Raw genomic sequence first — 18,660 nt, forward strand, 5'->3', positions numbered from 1 at the left:
GCAGCAGCGTCTTTGATATGACCTAACGTTAGGAGTATCTCGTCTCCATCTATTGTGTCAATATCTAATGACAAGTTTTCTGACCACTTTTCAATAGCACTACTCACCCACTCACAGACAATGGTAGGCCTGAGTAGTGTCCCATTGGCCACATCAATAGATCACCTCACTCACTTGCGGTCTGTCGGCTCCTTAAGTGAAGCCATTCCAGGCGCAGGGAGAAACACCTTTTCTCTTTTATGACAGGGCCCTGTCTAAAATGCGGGGTGACTCCTACCTTTTTTGGAAAAAGGTAAGCTGCCTGAATTCCTTTGGGAATCTGAAATTTCTTTTCAGGTTAAATCAGACTCCCTCCAAGAGACTGTTCAACTCCTGAGGTGGAGAGAAAATTACATTACTTCTTTACTAAATTAAACCCTCTCCTTGTGGTAAAAGAGGGGGCTTCATAACTTCTAACACCACCTTTATAGCTAAAACATGTTTTGAATGCTTTTTTGCTAACTTAGGACCTATTCCCCTGGAATCACTAGTGTTGACACAGGAATCAGAGTCCGTGTCGGTATCAGTTTGTACTACTTGTGCAAATTTGTATGTGACCCAGAAAGGTCCCTGTGGATGAAAGGCAGAACTATTAAAAATCACATCTTCAACAGATTATTTTCATTTTCTGTATGAGATTCAGTCCAACCTCTTACTGATATGATTCACACTATCATGTAACCTCTCACCCAGTCAGGCTCTTGGTGTCATATTACACCTCTGTGTCCCTAACATGTCTCCACAGAGTTCCCTGCCACATACATGTCACACACGTGCACAACCACACCACAGACACTCCGGGACTTATAGGGGACAGACCCACAGTAAAATCTGTCAGAGGGACACAGATAGGATTTGCCAGTTCACAACCCAGCACCAGTAACACAATGTCTGATACTTGTTCATTAGTGGAGGAGGACCAGTGTTGTCTCTGCAGCCTGAGGAGAGAGAAAATGGCGCAGAGCAGTGTGCTGGCTGACTGAGGAATTTCCACTCTTCAATGGTGTGTTTCTCCTCAACTTTTATGAGATAATTTTTTTATACTGTCAGGGGTAGGACTGTGCCTCAGCAACTTATGCCCCTTATTTATGCCAGTTTTTATAGGTTTCATGCTGCCCAGGGCGCCCCCCCCCTGCGCCCTGCAACCTGCAGTGCCTGTGTATGTGTGGGCAACATGGCGCACTGCGCTCCCGCCAGCCGCGTGGTACCTCAGCCGTCACTTTGCTTGATTGAAGATCTGTCTTCTAACACTCACCTGTCTTCTGACTTCTGGCTCTGTGAGGTGGGTGACTGCGTGCTGTGGGAGTGAGCATCTAGGCACGGCTAGCGTTCAGTTCCCTTCAGGAGCTAATGGTGTCCTGTCAGCCAGAAGCAGAGCCATGAAACTCTAAGGAAGTTGGTTCCTACTTCTGCCCCCTCAGTCCCACGAAGCAGGGAGACTGTTGCCAGCAGTTCTCCCTGAAAATAAAAAAAACTAACATAAGTCTTTTCAGAGAAACTCAGTAGAGCTCCTCTGGAGTGCATCCAGTCTGCCTGGGCACATTTCTAAAACTGAGGTCTGGAGGAGGGGCATAGAGGGAGGAGCCAGTTCACACCCATTGAAAAGTCTTAAGACTGCCCATGGCTCCTGCGGAACTGTCTATACCCCATGGTCATGAAGTGGACACCAGCATCCTCTAGGACGTATGAGAAATACATGTGATGCATGCATGCTGTATATATGTACGCAGGAAGGAATGTGAGAGCAGGGTGGCCAGTCCCACCTGGTGCCTGATCCATACTTCTCCGGGATAATTCTCGCTCTATTGCGGGTATGTCACATGCAGAAGAAATTAAACCGTCTGGCATTAGCCAACCTGTTGCTATCCAACTGTAGCTTGGTTGCTATGCTGGAACACATAGTTACACAACAACAACTGGAGACACACAGGGTGCATAAAGTTACCCATGCCTACCCTACTTTCCCACATTATCCCGGAGTTCAGACTCCTATATCCCAGCACACTTCCTTAAGAAGCGGGCAGAACGGTAATGACATGATTCCACATATGTCACGCCGCCATCACGGCCTTTGCCGCCCCTTGCCCGCTTCATGATGACGTGAATAGCGGACGTTTCCGTAATGCCACATAGGATAGACAGGAGCGCACAATACTGGCCTGCCTCAGAAGAAGGCAGGAGCTGGGAAGGGACCAGTTTGTGGGGACAGTGCCTGATCAACCACTAGGCTGCAGCCCAGGGCGCCAGAGCTTGTGGGGAGCCATGCAATTGACGGCCGGGAAATAGAAATGAACACCTAATTTATTCCATGTTGACGGAGGCTTCTTGGTCAGAAATTTATGTGAAAGGCAAAGGGGTCTATGTACTAAGCTTTGGGGAGAGATAAAGTGGACGGAGATAAAGTACCAGCCAATCAGCTCCTAACTGTCATTTTTCAAACCCAGCCTGTAACATGGCAGTTAGGAGCTGGTTGGTTGGTACTTCATCTCTCTCCAAAGCTTAGTACATAGACCCTATACTCTGGAGCACCAGGTACCCTGTCGTATGACACGCATTTGTAGCCCCACGTTCCACGTGGAATGTAGATACATTAGGGGTGCATGGTCAGTGACCGGAAACTTAATAAAGAGCCTAGCTGCTTTTCCTTTCCAGTGACTGGGGCTTTACTCTGGACTAAAGCTTATTATCCAGGGGCTTCAGGTAACCATTACCCATAGAGTAGCCAAAATATTTAGTGGCCTATTTATTAACATTATATTTTACTAACATAATGTGAAAAAGGGTGTTTTCTGTTTTCACACCCTTTTCACATTATTTTAGTATCTCCGGAATGTATTAAGGGTGTTTTTGGAGCAGTTTTTCGTGAAAAACTGCTCCAAGCCCTTTAATTGTCATCTTTTATAGTAATCCACATTGCATACTTATAATGGGAAATGCAATATGGCTGAATTTGCTAAAAAATAATAATAATGATAAGAAAAAAAAAAAAAGGAGTAAAAAAGGGACTGCCTTTGCGGGAAGCTGAACCGCTTAAACGCCTTGAATCACGTCGACGGTAATTATCATACACGGTTGTCAACATCATAGGTCCAAACGAGACTTTCAAGGGGACTGTTTGAAAGGAACAGGTCACTCATTATACTCCTGGTCCTCATATATTTCTCTGGTTGGGAGCAGCACCATATGCAATACTGCTATTGAATAATCATAAATTATGATCATAACCATTTTATATTAGTCTTTTATATATATTTTTCTTCTTATTTTATGTATTGTCGTGCTATGTGAGTTATTCATGCTATTAAATATGTGTGTTGTATTGATCTTCTCATATATGACCAATAAGCGCTATGCACTCTATTGTTTCTGTCCCTGCATGCAATAATTGATACATCCATGCAATGTACAGTACTAAATTATCGCAGTGCTAGTTTGGCTGATATTATCCCCTGTCATCCACATAATCAGATTTGGATGGTGATAAATCGGCCCCATTTCAGATCTGATCACAGTTGGGCAAAACCATGCTGCACTGCAGGTGGGGCAGATGTAACATGTGCAGAGAGAGTTAGATTTGGGTGGGTTGTGTTCAATCTGAAATCTAAATTGCAGTGTAGAAATAAAGCAGCCAGTATTTACCCAGCACAGAAACAAAATAACCCACCTAAATCTAACTCTCTCTGCACATGTTACATCTGCCCCACCTGCAGTGCACATGGTTTTGCCCAACTGCTCACAAATTTGCTGCTGCAATCAGATCTGAATTACCCCCATAGTACATAAGATGCTCCTGAGAAGTTGCATTGGCACAATGGACCCCAAAGGGAATGATTACAAACCTATAGAAATCCATGGTGCAAATAATATTGCCGTATGCTTGGTATCTTCTGTAAAACGGATATGCCAAAATAATTTTTGCAAGATCAAGAGTTGAGATATCCCTGTCAGAGCCCAGCCTAATGAGGAGCTATTCCACCCGTTGCATAGGACACACATCTAACTTTGAACACTCCTTTACCTTGAGGAAATCTACACAAAAGTGGGTACTACCATCGGGCTTAGGGACGAGTACAATGTGCCTATGTGTACCATTCTGCACAACTTTAATCAGCGGTTCTCATTTTCCCACAAGAAGTCTGTATGGCAGGGGTTGTGGAACTATGCAGCCCAGCATGACCTGGTACTGTTTTACTATTAGGGCATGCTAAACTTGTTGCAGTGCATGCTGGGATGCGTAGTTCCACAGCATCTGGAAGTCACATATTGAGTTCCCCTGCTCTACGGCCTTCCAGGGACAATAACCCCAGACAGAGTCTCAATGTTATGCTGGACACAATGAAGCCCCCTTACAAGGTATATCCTTGCAAATGGCATTTATTTTATATTAAAAATGCCATTTATGAGCATGACCTTGACGAATGGTCGTGGTCCCCTCCCTATTTGCCATCTGGCAAGTGTTGGGAGGCATGTACATGCGTTTCTACAAAGTATTACATCAAGGGGGAATGGGGTAGCCAATTAGGTCATTAAGTAAAGTTTATATTTGTTTTTATTTGTAATTAAGTGGTTTGTTCTTTTATGTGCTATCGCCTCGGTCAGTGGTGTAAAATCCTGAAACAAATCTATTTTTTTATTTCATAATGTTAAACCCCCCCCCCCCAGAATTTTCTCAAAATGGTCTGAATATCTTATTTAGCTGATGTACCTGGTTGCTTCTCTCCAGTAAACCTTGTATCATGAATAAAGAACATACTGATCACAATATAACATACACACACACACACACACACACACACACACACACACACACACACACACACACACACACACACACACACACACACACACCAGAGCTGAATTGTGGGGATATTGATTGCTGCTCTGGCACTAGTGTAACACGTCCGTCTTACTGTTCTAGAGAATGAAACATGAAGTGTAGCTGTACTACACCGGGAATCCCAGCACTGATCAGTTCCTGCAACGCCTGGCGAGCTGTATAGCTGTCATTTACAGCGTAGTGTCACAAGTCTGATCAGTTCTATCTTCTGTAATGTATTATTCCATCAGAAAGCCATGTGGGAGGAACTCTTGTCTTACATACCAGTGCGCTGGCTCTCGCAGATCTGGTAATGACGGTCACACTCGCTGCCGCCGCTGAGCGAGAGATGTTCCCTAGATATAAAAGGTGTTGAGTGATCTTTGTAGCAGAGGCAGCGCAGGTACAGTGCATACATTTATATATATATATATATATATATATATATATTAGTGATGTGCACCGGAAATTTTTCGGGTTTTGTGTTTTGGTTTTGGGTTCGGTTCCGCGGCCGTGTTTTGGATTCGGACGCGTTTTGGCAAAACCTCACCGAAATTTTTTTGTCGGATTCGGGTGTGTTTTGGATTCGGGTGTTTTTTTCAAAAAACCCTCAAAAACAGCTTAAATCATAGAATTTGGGGGTCATTTTGATCCCAAAGTATTATTATCCTCAATAACCATAATTTCCACTCATTTTCAGTCTATTCTGAACACCACCTATAATATACTGTATAATAATAACGGACCTGGTGGGCACTGTCAGCAGACTGCTAAACTAGTATGAAGAAAAAAAAAAACCACCACAGGTATACAATGTAGATGGATGGATAGTATAGTATTATATTACTTATGGACGACGAGTGCACTGACGACACAGAGGTAGGTACAGCCGTGGCCTACCGTACTGCTATATATATATATAATATACTGTATAATAATAACGGACCTGGTGGACACTGTCAGCAGACTGCTAAACTAGTATGAAGAAAAAAAAACCCACCACAGGTATACAATGTAGATGGATGGATAGTATAGTATTATATTACTTATGGACGACAAGTGCACTGACGACACAGAGGTAGGTACAGCCGTGGCCTACCGTACTGCTATATATATATATATATATATATATATATAATATACTGTATAATAATAACAACGGACCTGGTGGACACTGTCAGCAGACTGCTAAACTAGTATGAAGAAAAAAAACGCCACCACAGGTATACAATGTAGATGGATGGATAGTATAGTATTATACTACTTATGGAGGACGAGTGCACTGACGACACAGAGGTAGGTACAGCTGTGGCCTACCGTACTGCTATATATATATATATATATATATATATATAATATACTGTATAATAATAACGGACCTGGTGGACACTGTCAGCAGACTGCTAAACTAGTATGAAGAAAAAAAAACCCACCACAGGTATACAATGTAGATGGATGGATAGTATAGTATTATATTACTTATGGACGACGAGTGCACTGACGACACAGAGGTAGGTACAGCCGTGGCCTACCGTACTGCTATATATATATATATATATATAATATACTGTATAATAATAATAATAACAACGGACCTGGTGGACACTGTCAGCAGACTGCTAAACTAGTATGAAGGAAAAAAAAACCACCACAGGTATACAATGTAGATGGATGGATAGTATAGTATTATATTACTTATGGACGACGAGTGCACTGACGACACAGAGGTAGGTACAGCCGTGGCCTACCGTACTGCTATATATATATATATATATATATATAATATACTGTATAATAATAATAACGGACCTGGTGGACACTGTCAGCAGACTGCTAAACTAGTATGAAGAAAAAAAAAGCCACCACAGGTATACAATGTAGATGGATGGATAGTATAGTATTATATTACTTATGGAGGACGAGTTCACTGACGACACAGAGGTAGGTACAGCCGTGGCCTACCGTACTGCTATATATATATATATATAATATACTGTATAATAATAACGGACCTGGTGGACACTGTCAGCAGACTGCTAAACTAGTATGAAGAAAAAAAAACCCACCACAGGTAGACAATGTAGATGGATGGATAGTATAGTATTATATTACTTATGGACGACGAGTGCACTGACGACACAGAGGTAGGTACAGCCGTGGCCTACCGTACTGCTATATATATATATATATATATATATATAATATACTGTATAATAATAATAACGGACCTGGTGGACACTGTCAGCAGACTGCTAAACTAGTATGAAGAAAAAAAAACCCACCACAGGTATACAATGTAGATGGATGGATAGTATAGTATTATATTACTTATGGACGACGAGTGCACTGACGACACAGAGGTAGGTACAGCCGTGGCCTACCGTACTGCTATATATATATATATATATAATATACTGTATAATAATAATAACGGACCTGGTGGACACTGTCAGCAGACTGCTAAACTAGTTGTATGAAGAAAAAAAAAGCCACCACAGGAGTGTTTTTCAGGCAGACAAACGTATACTGGACTGGTGGTCACTGTCAGCAAAACTGTGCACTGTACTCCTGCTATAACTGCTCCCCAGTCCCCACAATTAGGCAGTGTGAGCAGTGCACTCAGCACAGATATATCATGCAGCAGTGCAGCACACTGAGTGAGCACAGATATGGTGGAGCATTTTTTTCAGGCAGAGAAACAACGGATTAAACTCACTGGTGGTATTATAATCAAAACCCTGCACTGTACTCCCTAACAGCTGCTCCCCGTCCCCAATCCTCCCCACAATTATAACTAAGTCACTCAGTCTTTTCTACTATAACGGAGAGGACGCCAGCCACGTCCTCTCCCTATCAATCTCAATGCACGTGTGAAAATGGCGGCGATGCGCGGCTGATTATGTAGAATCCGAATCTCGCGAGAATCCGACTGCGGGATGTAGGTAGACTGACCTGTTAGAGGACATCTAAAACTTACCAAGCTTGTTGAAGAACAGAAATCCATAATGACCATAAGAAACAGAGTTCCCAGCAAGTGAGATTGTGGTTGCAAATAACTGTCCAGCTCAGCTTTACCGTGCAGTGGAGATGCTTTGCAAACCAGCAGACCTGCAGCCTGACCCAACCCTCTCCCAGTCAGAATGCAATGAGTTTGCAAACTTCATTGCAGATAAAGGTTTCCTCCGTAGGAATTGGAATCCCAATCCCATCAAATGAGTGCCGATATTCCAAGCCTGAAAATGCAAGCCACATGGCTTCTTGGTCCAGCTTTGACCCAATGAATGTAGAAGACATTGCTGAAATTACACCAAGGTTGTGTCCCACCACTTATGACCTGGACCCTGTCTCAACCAAGATTTTAACAGGGTGTATGGACATAACTGTCCCAGTATCTGCGGCCACTAAAGGAAGCAACAGTCAGAGAGCTTTTGAAAAACCTAATTTAGATCTTGTCTGCATCATCAACTACAGAACAGTATCAAATGGGTTATGAACTTTCATTTCCCTATACAACCAGGATCCAAGGTAACTGAAGCAGCTTGTGATTCCTTACTGCCCCAATTTCCTTACTTCCATCTGCAGATGAGCGACTATTAGCAGTACCTAGAATCCCCCATGTATCCTTTGGGGTGGTGGCGGTGGTGGTGTGTGTGTGTGGGGGGGGGGGGGGGCGGTAGGGGGTGTTCAGGCTTTTAGCTTAGTGGCTCCAACTCTGTAGAATGTTCTTTCTTGTTTGAGGGGCCCCCACTCTAGAAGGCTACAAATACAGACTGAAGATACATCTGTTTCTCACGCATTTCACTAATGTCACTTTCATTTAAAAATGAAGACTATAAATGAATAATAAAAAAATAATAATAAATGCATAGAGCACCTTTCGTAGTATATTTTATATCATGTGTTTTGTATTATGATAATGTAAGCACTTTGGGGCATATTTACCAATCAGCAGCTCTTAGACACAATCATAAATTTCCTATCGCTGTTATTTGCATGAAGAAGAAAAGATGGCTCGCAGGCATGTGTCATCCATGACACATAGGAGCAGGCGCTCAAAGAGGAACATATCTCTGCGATGTAGAAAAAGTGAAATGATCACTAATACAATAGTTTCGCTACTCTTATCGGGACTCTGAAATGCATTGTGCGTGCACCGTCTGCTGACGGGGGAATGTGTGGTGGCCATTGCCAGTCATTTCTGCAGAGGGTAGCCTGTAGGCTACAGCGGCTAATGCCGCACTCTGGGGATTGGTAAACCGGCCAGGGTGACAGCCCACAGAGGCTGCTGGTGCAGTCGGAAATGGAGGGACTGCAGCGGATATTGGAGATATCTGTTGCGGACCCTCCTTGTTACATTTGGGGTATACTTAAGATTTGCAAGTACCCCTTTGAAAATGGGTGTTTTCAGGAATATTATTTGCAAACATTATTTGCCTTTGGACTTCTATTGGCAGGAAAGTGTTATATAATATTATTATTATTTAATAATAATACATTTCATCTGATAGTAGTTTACACCATAGCTTCCACCTGCCCACAATTTCTGGGGGTATGCAAATTGTGGCCAACTAAAATCCATTACCCCAGGTGATCACGGACAGCACAGCATATAGAGAGAATAAGGCTACGTAGACTATACATCACAATGTATCCTACTGTATATCCCAGTAACGATTCCTGACAGGTATAATACTGCGTGACTAGCGATAATGGTTTGCTTGGCTTTCACATCACAGAAAAATCACATCTAATGGACAATCTGAGAACACACAATGCTATCAGGGTGCACAGTTATAGTGACTGATATCTCATCTCTATTCCCACACCAAAGCCGTGTATCTGTGGGGTTCCCTGGTTCATGATGCAGGATGTCTAGGTGCAGATACGTGTGGGGTTCCCTGGTTCATGATGCAGGATGTCTAGGTGCAGATACGTGTGGGGTTCCCTGGTTCCTGATGCAGAATGTTTAGGCAGAGATATGTGTATGTATTCAGACAGATATTAAGACGCATCGGACTTTCCCTGAAATAAGGCGTTTTGGGGCAGGACTGCATGTGACTGCCCTGACTTGTGGGAGTGTCACGGCAAAGCTTAAACTAGGGTGGTGGCGGCAGTGCTTGGCACACAGGGCATATGCACCACATATAGTCTGTGGGCAGAGAAACGGCACCCGCACCTTATGGTTTTCATTGTAGAAGCATAGGTAAAGCTCTGTGTAATTCATACTTGGAGAAAGGAAGCCTGTTTCTGACGAACCTCCTGCACCTAGCGTGGCCGTTTCTGCTGGACCTCCTGCACCTAACACAGCTGTTTCTGATGGACCTCCTGCACCTAGCACGGTCTTTTCTGCTGGGCCTCCTGCCCCTAGCACGGCCATTTCTGACGGACCTCCTGCCCCTAGCACGGCCGTTTCTGCTGGGCCTCCTGCCCCTAGCACGGCGGTTTCTGCCGGGCCTCCTGCCCCTAGCATGGCCTGTTCTGCCGGGCCTCCTGCCCCTAGCACGGCCATTTCTGCCGGGCCTGCTGCCCCTAGCACGGCCGTTTCTGCTGGGCCTCCTGCCCCTAGCACGGCCGTTTCTGCCGGGCCTCCTGCCCCTAGCACGGCCGTTTCTGCCAGATTTCCTACACCTAGCATGGCACTGATGCAAGAGCTGATACTACGGAAGACATTGCAGCATCTTGCGTAAAATCATTGTGTTGCACAGGTTTCCTCTTGCAGATGCACAAACCCCTGGGTTAGCACTACAGCTTCTCACATTAGCTTAAGTTAGTAGATCAGGCATTGTGGCTGATCACAATTACTTTCACTATGCATGCAAATCAGATCAGCCCCATTGAAAGGTCATATATACTGTAGATACTGTAACAGAACCTGATGCCATGAGTAAGACGAAGGAGTAATAACCACCAACTATCATTGAGGAAGGTTGTCGCTCTCAGACATTGCAAAAAGTGGAGCATTGGGAAAAATACAGTGGCCCAGAACATGTTTTATCATGTGGCTGTGGACAACACAATCTCTTTGTTGATGTGGTAGAAACCAACCTCCCCGTAGTAGAGCTGTATTGACTGCCGAGCCATCTCTTCCACAGGAAAGTTCAGAAGGAACTTAAGATAATGCTCCTAACTGAATGAGAATACTGACAAAAGTAAAGATACTTTCCACATAAGAGTTTGAGGTCGCAGGAAGCTAATGGTTGGTCAGATGGTTGGTGCTATAGCACTGGTAGAAACTGGTTTCAGACGTAATGGCAAGTAGGTTCGTTAAACGGATGACAGATATTTAAAACAGCAAATACCCAGGTGCAGGGCTACATAGACCAGACACTGAGACTTGGCGAGGTAGGTTATGTCCACCTGGATCCATAGGGTTTGGGGGGGATGGTTAAAGTTGGGGTCATAATGCTAATGAGACAGAGCACATAAGTTAGGTGCTGTAACCAGTTTTCCTAGCAGATTAGGAGGAGCTCTTGGCTCCCCATAGTTATGACCAGGCTGTCATGAGTATTGGAGATTGAGCTGCTGTGATGGACCCATGACTGGGCAGGTTTAAGGTTTTGCTGTCTGACACGTTGATGAGTTCTAAGAAGAATGACGAAGCTTGAGCGACAATAACCGAGTTCCACCACAACCTTCAGGAATTTTGTGAGAGGTTTGATCTCCCCTCCACTGGGGATGGGGCCGCTGAGAGGCAAGGGGGCTGCTGGGAGATATAGTTCTTCCTGCGCTTCCTCTGGGTATACAAGGTGGGATCTCACACACTCACTGCTGCTGCAGAAGACAGGATCCGGACATGCTGGAAAAAGAAGACACCAATTCGGAAAGTAATCAATGGCTAATTTAGCTAATTGGAAACTACCGATTACTTAATTCGTTTTTTTTTTGGGGGCTAAGGTGCCAGAGCAAGTCCTGCAGATTTTTCTTAAAAAATCTGCAGACTTGCTCTGGAGGCACGAGAAAAAATACGCTGGGATTTCCAGAGAAATCACCACATCTCATGTTCTCTCCTGCAATTGAGTAGGAAAAACCCTGTGCCGCAGAGTTTTTAAAAGCACGCGCAGCATTGAATATGCCCTATAAAGTGATAGTTGATTAAATAAATGTATACAGTAGGCCTATTACAGGTGCATGTAAGGGAGGCAAGAAATATATATACACATACACACACACACACACACATACACTCACATTCAGACAATTAATTTTTATGATTTTATTTTTTTATAACAAAGTGGAACTTATACTGGGCTCTCAGTACCATGGAGCCTGCGTGTCCCGGCTATTTGGGTCACTCCTGTGCTCGCCCCTCCAGAATGGCAGGGAGTATCGGTATGTTAGCCGTAGGCGATTTCCTATCCGCCACAGACAATCCGGCTAATTGGCGCATATTAATAAACAGGCGCCTCTACTGCTGAAGTGTTGCAGGCTGCACATCTCCCAGGAACACATATCCCACCAGGCAATCACTGCACCGTAGACTGAAGGCGCAGTATAAAGGTTCGCACACTCCGCAGCACATTTCCCTCAATCTGTGAGTTTACAGCCAAGATTGACTTAACATGCAAAGTAGCTCTCTAGATCATCATTATTCGCTGCAGAAAGTTTTCATTAAATTTTCACGGCGATGGAAGTGCTGCGTTAATCTGCAGGAATGTTTTATTCAGATGTGTTAAATGAATGCAGCTGAGATCCAGCAGATATGTACCACAACCCCAGGGGGGGGGGGTCCAACCTTCTCTACAGCTCTCCGCTTGCCTTTGTCTGAGTCATTATAACTGACAGCGCTGTGCGCTTGCCCTCTAAATGCCGAGAGAGGGGGGGGGGGAAGAGAGAGAGTGGGGGGGGGGAGAGACAGTCAGAGAGGGGGAGAGAGGGGAAGGAGGAAGAGAGAGGGGGGGGAGGAAGAGAGGGGGGGAGGGAGACACACACACACACACACACACACACACACACACACACACACACACACACACACACGGGGGAGAGGGAGAGTAGGAAGAGAGAGAGGGGGTAGGAAGAGAGAGAGAGAGAGAGGGGGGGAGAGGTGGAGGAGGAAGAGAGAGTTGGGGGGAGGAAGAGAGAGGGGGGGGAGGGAGAGAGAGAGAGAGACACACACGGGGCCAGATGTACTAAGCCTTGAAAAGTGATAAATATCACGGTGATAAAGTACCAGCCAATCTGCTCCTAACTGTCATTTTTCAAACACAGCCAGTGACATGGTAGTTAGGAGCTGATTGGCTGGCAGTTTATCACTGTGAAATTTATCACTTTTCAGGCTTAGTACATCTGGCCCACGGAGAGGGGGGAGAGGGAGAGTAGGAAGAGAGGGGGGAGGAAGAGAGACGGAGGAGAGAGAGAGAGAGAGAGAGAGAGAGAGAGAGAGAGGGGAATAGAGAGGGAGGGGGAGGAAGAGAGAGAGAGAGACAGAGAGAGGGAGAGAGAGATAGACAGGGAGAGACCAGCTCTCAGGTGCAGTTACAGTATGACAGACAGTGCTACAAGTATGGCGGTACGGCGTACCGGTAAGAAAATTCCATCTGGTACGCCGTACTACCGGGCCACCACCTTGCAGACACCGGGTGTTGGAGAGAGGAGATTGCAGCATGTGCCTCTCCTCTTCTGCCCCTCTCCTGCCGCAGCGGCATGATTAGAGACAGTTCGTGAGCCAATCAGAATTAGCGGACTGGCAGCTAATCAGGAGCCGCCGCTGCCGGACCGCGAGCCCTAATAAACAGGAGTCCGGACTGAGGGCAGGAGAGGGGCAGGAGGAGCGCGTGCTGCGCTCTCCTCTCCGCAGCAGCAGGACAGCAGCAGAAGACAGTGCCAGCCCCAGGCAGCAGCAACAACAACAACGGTGAGTTGCACTGCTGGGGCATATCTGGCACTCTGGGGGCATATGTGTATCTGGCACTGTGGGGGCATATATGGCACTACTGGGGGCATTTGTGTATCTGGCAGTGTAGGAGCATATCTGGCACTGTAGGGGCATATGTGTAGCTGACACTCTGGGGTAATGTGTATCTGGCACTGTGGGGGCATATATGTAACATAGTAACATAGTAACATAGTATCTGAGGTTGAAAAAAGACAATTGTCCATCGAGTTCAACCTATTTGTGGTGTCCTATGCATGATGATTTGACTAAAATTTCTTACTGATGCTGCTGTCAGCCGTTGCATTTTATCCCTATTTATAGTAACTATAATGCATGACTATGCACCATACCCCTGGATATCCTTATCCATTAGGAATTTATCTAACCCATTCTTAAAGGTGTTGACAGATTCCGCCATTACAACTCCCTCGGGCAGGGAATTCCAAACACGTATTGTCCTTACCGTGAAAAAGCCTTTACGCCGTATTGTGCGGAATCTCCTCTCCTCTAACCTGAGCGAGTGTCCACGAGTCCTCTGTGTTGATCTAACCAAAAACAGGTCCCGCGCAAGCTCTGTGTATTGTCCCGTTATATATTTGTAGATGTTGATCATATCCCCTCTTAGTCTCCGCTTTTCCAATGTAAACATGCCTAGTCTTTCAAGCCTTTCCTTGTATTCCATCGTCTCCATGCCCTTAATTAGTTTGGTCGCCCTCCTCTGTACCTTTTCAAGCTCCAGGATATCCTTTTTGTAGTACGGTGCCCAGAATTGTACACAGTATTCAAGGTGTGGCCTCACTAGTGATTTATATAACGGGAGTATAATACTCTCGTCCCTAGCATCAATACCCCGTTGTATGCATGCTAATATCTTATTAGCCTTCTTTGCTGCAGTCCTACTTTGGGTACTACTGCTTAGCTTGCTATCTATGAGGACACCTAAGTCCTTTTCCAGTACAGAATCCCCTAATTTTACCCCATTTAGTAGGTAGGTGTCATTTTTGTTCTTGTTACCACAGTGCATTACCTTACACTTGTCTGTGTTGAAGCGCATTCTCCATTTGGCTGCCCAAGCTTCTAATTTAACTAAGTCATTCTGAAGAGACTCGGCATCCTCCTCTGTATTTATAGCCTTACACAATTTGGTATCATCTGCAAAAATTGACACCATGCTCTCTGGACCTTCTGTTAGGTCGTTAATGAAAATATTGAACAATAGCGGTCCTAATACTGAGCCTTGCGGCACACCACTTAGCACTTCAGTCCAAGTTGAAAAAGATCCATTTACCACAACGCGCTGCTCCCTGTTGTCTAACCAGTTTTTGACCCAAGTGCATATTGTGCTTCCTAGCCCTGATTCTTGTAGCTTGTAGATAAGTCTCATGTGTGGTACAGTATCGAACGCTTTGGAAAAGTCTAAAAAGATTACATCCACGTCTTTACCCTGATCTAGGTTTGCGCTTACTGTTTCATAAAAGCCAATCTGGCACTATTGGTGTCATAAGTGTATCTGGCCCCCCATATGTGTATAACACCCCCATTTAATTGGCCACGCCCCATGTGGCATTTGGCCACACCCATTTTGTTGTCTCACAGTACCTGTAAGACATTTTTCTACTTGCACCACTGATTACAGATGAACACTTCCCAGGTGCGGTTGGGGGCAACGTTTTTCACTGAAAACAGTAGGCATATATATTTAAGCTACCCCCACACACAGATGTCGAATGGACAATGAATTAATAAAAAAGTTCACATAATACGAGAGAGAGAGAGAGAGAGAGAGAGAAAGAGAGAGAAAATAAGAATTTACTTACCGATAATTCTATTTCTCGTAGTCCGTAGTGGATGCTGGGGACTCCGTCAGGACCATGGGGAATAGCGGCTCCGCAGGAGACAGGGCACAAAAGTAAAAGCTTTAGGATCAGGTGGTGTGCACTGGCTCCTCCCCCTATGACCCTCCTCCAAGCCTCAGTTAGGATACTGTGCCCGGACGAGCGTACACAATAAGGAAGGATTTTGAATCCCGGGTAAGACTCATACCAGCCACACCAATCACACTGTACAACCTGTGATCTGAACCCAGTTAACAGCATGATAACAGCGGAGCCTCTGAAAAGATGGCTCACAACAATAATAACCCGATTTTTGTAACAATAACTATGTACAAGTATTGCAGACAATCCGCACTTGGGATGGGCGCCCAGCATCCACTACGGACTACGAGAAATAGAATTATCGGTAAGTAAATTCTTATTTTCTCTGACGTCCTAAGTGGATGCTGGGGACTCCGTCAGGACCATGGGGATTATACCAAAGCTCCCAAACGGGCGGGAGAGTGCGGATGACTCTGCAGCACCGAATGAGAGAACTCCAGGTCCTCCTCAGTCAGGGTGTGCCCCTGACCAAGTATCAGCTCGGCAAAGTTGTAAAGCCGAGACCCCTCGGGCAGCCGCCCAAGATGAGCCCACCTTCCTTGTGGAATGGGCATTTACATATTTTGGCTGTGGCAGGCCTGCCACAGAATGTGCAAGCTGAATTGTACTACACATCCAACTAGCAATCGTCTGCTTAGAAGCAAGAGCACCCAGTTTGTTGGGTGCATACAGGATAACAGCAAGTCAGTTTTCCTGACTCCAGCCGTCCTGGAAACTATATTTTCAGGGCCCTGACAACATCGAGCAACTTGGAGTCCTCCAAGTCCCTAGTAGCCGCAGGTACCACAATAAGCTGGTTCGGGTGAAACACTGACCCCACCTTAGGGAGAAACTGGGGATGAGTCCGCAGCTCTGCCCTGTCCGAATGGACAATCAGATATGGGCTTTTTTGAAACAAACGCCGCCAATTCTGACACTCGCCTGGCCGAGGCCAGGGCCAACAGCATGGTCACTTTCCCTGTGAGATATTTCAAATCCACAGATTTGAGCGGTTTAAACCAATGTGATTTTAGGAATCCCAGAACTACGTTGAGATCCCACAGTGCCACTGGAGGCACAAAAGGGGGTTGTATATGCAGTACTCCCTTGACAAACTTCTGGACTTCAGGAACTGAAGCCAATTCTTTCTGGAAGAAAATCGACAGGCCGAAATTTGAACCTTAATGGACCCCAATTTTGAGGCCCATAGACACTCCTGTTTGCAGGAAATGCAGGAAACGACCGAGTTGAAATTTCTTCATGGGGCCTTCCTGGCCTCACACCACGCAACATATTTTCGCCACATGGTGGTGATAATGTTGTGCGGTCACCTCCTTCCTGGCTTTGACCAGGGTAGGAATGACCTCTTCCGGAATGCCTTTTTCCCTTAGGATCCGGCGTTCAACCGCCATGCCGTCAAACGCAGCCGCGGTAAGTCTTGGAACAGACATGGTACTTGCTGAAGCAAGTCCCTTCTTAGCGGCAGAGGCCATGAGTCCTCTGTGAGCAATCTCTTGAAGTTCCGGGTACCAAGTCCTTCTTGGCCAATCCGGAGCCACGAGTATAGTTCTTACTCCTCTACGTCTTATAATTCTCAATACCTTGGGTATGAGAAGCAGAGGAGGGAAGACATACACCGACTGGAACACCCACGGTGTTACCAGAACGTCCACAGCTATTGCCTGAGGGTCTTTTGACCTGGCGCAATACTTGTCCAGTTTTTTGTTCAGGCGGGACGCCATCATGTCCACCTTTGGTCTTTTCCAACGGTTCACAATCATGTGGAAGACTTCCCGATGAAGTCCCCACTCTCCCGGGTGGAGGTTGTGCCTGCTGAGGAAGTCTGCTTCCCAGTTGTCCACTCCGGAATGAACACTGCTGACAGTGCTATCACATGATTTTCCACCCAGCGAAAAATCCTTGCAGTTTCTGCCATTGCCCTCCTGCTTCTGTGCCGCCCTGTCTGTTTACGTGGGCGACTGCCGTGATGTTGTCCCACTGGATCAATACCGGCTGACCTTGAAGCAGAGGTCTTGCTAAGCTTAGAGCATTGTAAATTGCCCTTAGCTCCAGTATATTTATGTGGAGAAAAATCTCCAGACTTGATCACACTCCCTGGAAATTTTTTCCCTGTGTGACTGCTCCCCAGCCTCTCAGGCTGGCCTCCGTGGTCACCAGCATCCAATCCTGAATGCCGAATCTGCGGCCCTCTAGAAGATGAGCACTCTGTAACCACCACAGGAGAGACACCCTTGTCCTTGGAGATAGGGTTATCCGCTGATGCATCTGAAAATGCGATCCGGACCATTTGTCCAGCAGATCCCACTGAAAAGTTCTTGCGTGGAATCTGCCGAATGGAATCGCTTCTTAATAAGCCACCATTTTTCCCCAGGACTCTTGTGCAATGATGCACTGACACTTTCCTGGTTTTAGGAGGTTCCTGACTAGCTCGGATAACTCCCTGGCTTTCTCCTCCGGGAGAAACACCTTTTTCTGGACTGTGTCCAGAACCATCCCTAGGAACAGCAGACGTGTCGTCGGGAAACGGCTGCGATTTTGGATATTTAGAATCCACCCGTGCTGTCGTAGAACTACTTGAGATAGTGCTACTCCGACTTCCAACTGTTCTCTGGACCTTGCCCTTATCAGGAGATCGTCAAGTAAGGGATAATTATGACGCCTTTTCTTTGAAGTAGAATCATCATTTCGGCCATTACTTTGTAAAGACCCGGGGTGCCGTGGACAATCCAAACGGCAGCGTCTGAAACTGATAGTGACAGTTCCGTACCACGAACCTGAGGTACCCTTGGTGAGAAGGGCAATTTGGGACATGGAGGTAAGCATCCTTGATGTCCAGGGACACCATATAGTCCCCTTCTTCCTGGTTCGCTATCACTGCTCTGAGTGACTCCATCTTGATTTGAACCTTTGTATGTAAGTGTTCAAAGATTTCCCATTTAGAATAGGTCTCACCGAGCCGTCTGGCTTCAGTACCACAATATAGTGTGGAATAA

Source organism: Pseudophryne corroboree, chromosome 10 (genome assembly GCF_028390025.1).
Source record: "Pseudophryne corroboree isolate aPseCor3 chromosome 10, aPseCor3.hap2, whole genome shotgun sequence".
NCBI classification, from domain to species: domain Eukaryota; kingdom Metazoa; phylum Chordata; class Amphibia; order Anura; family Myobatrachidae; genus Pseudophryne; species Pseudophryne corroboree.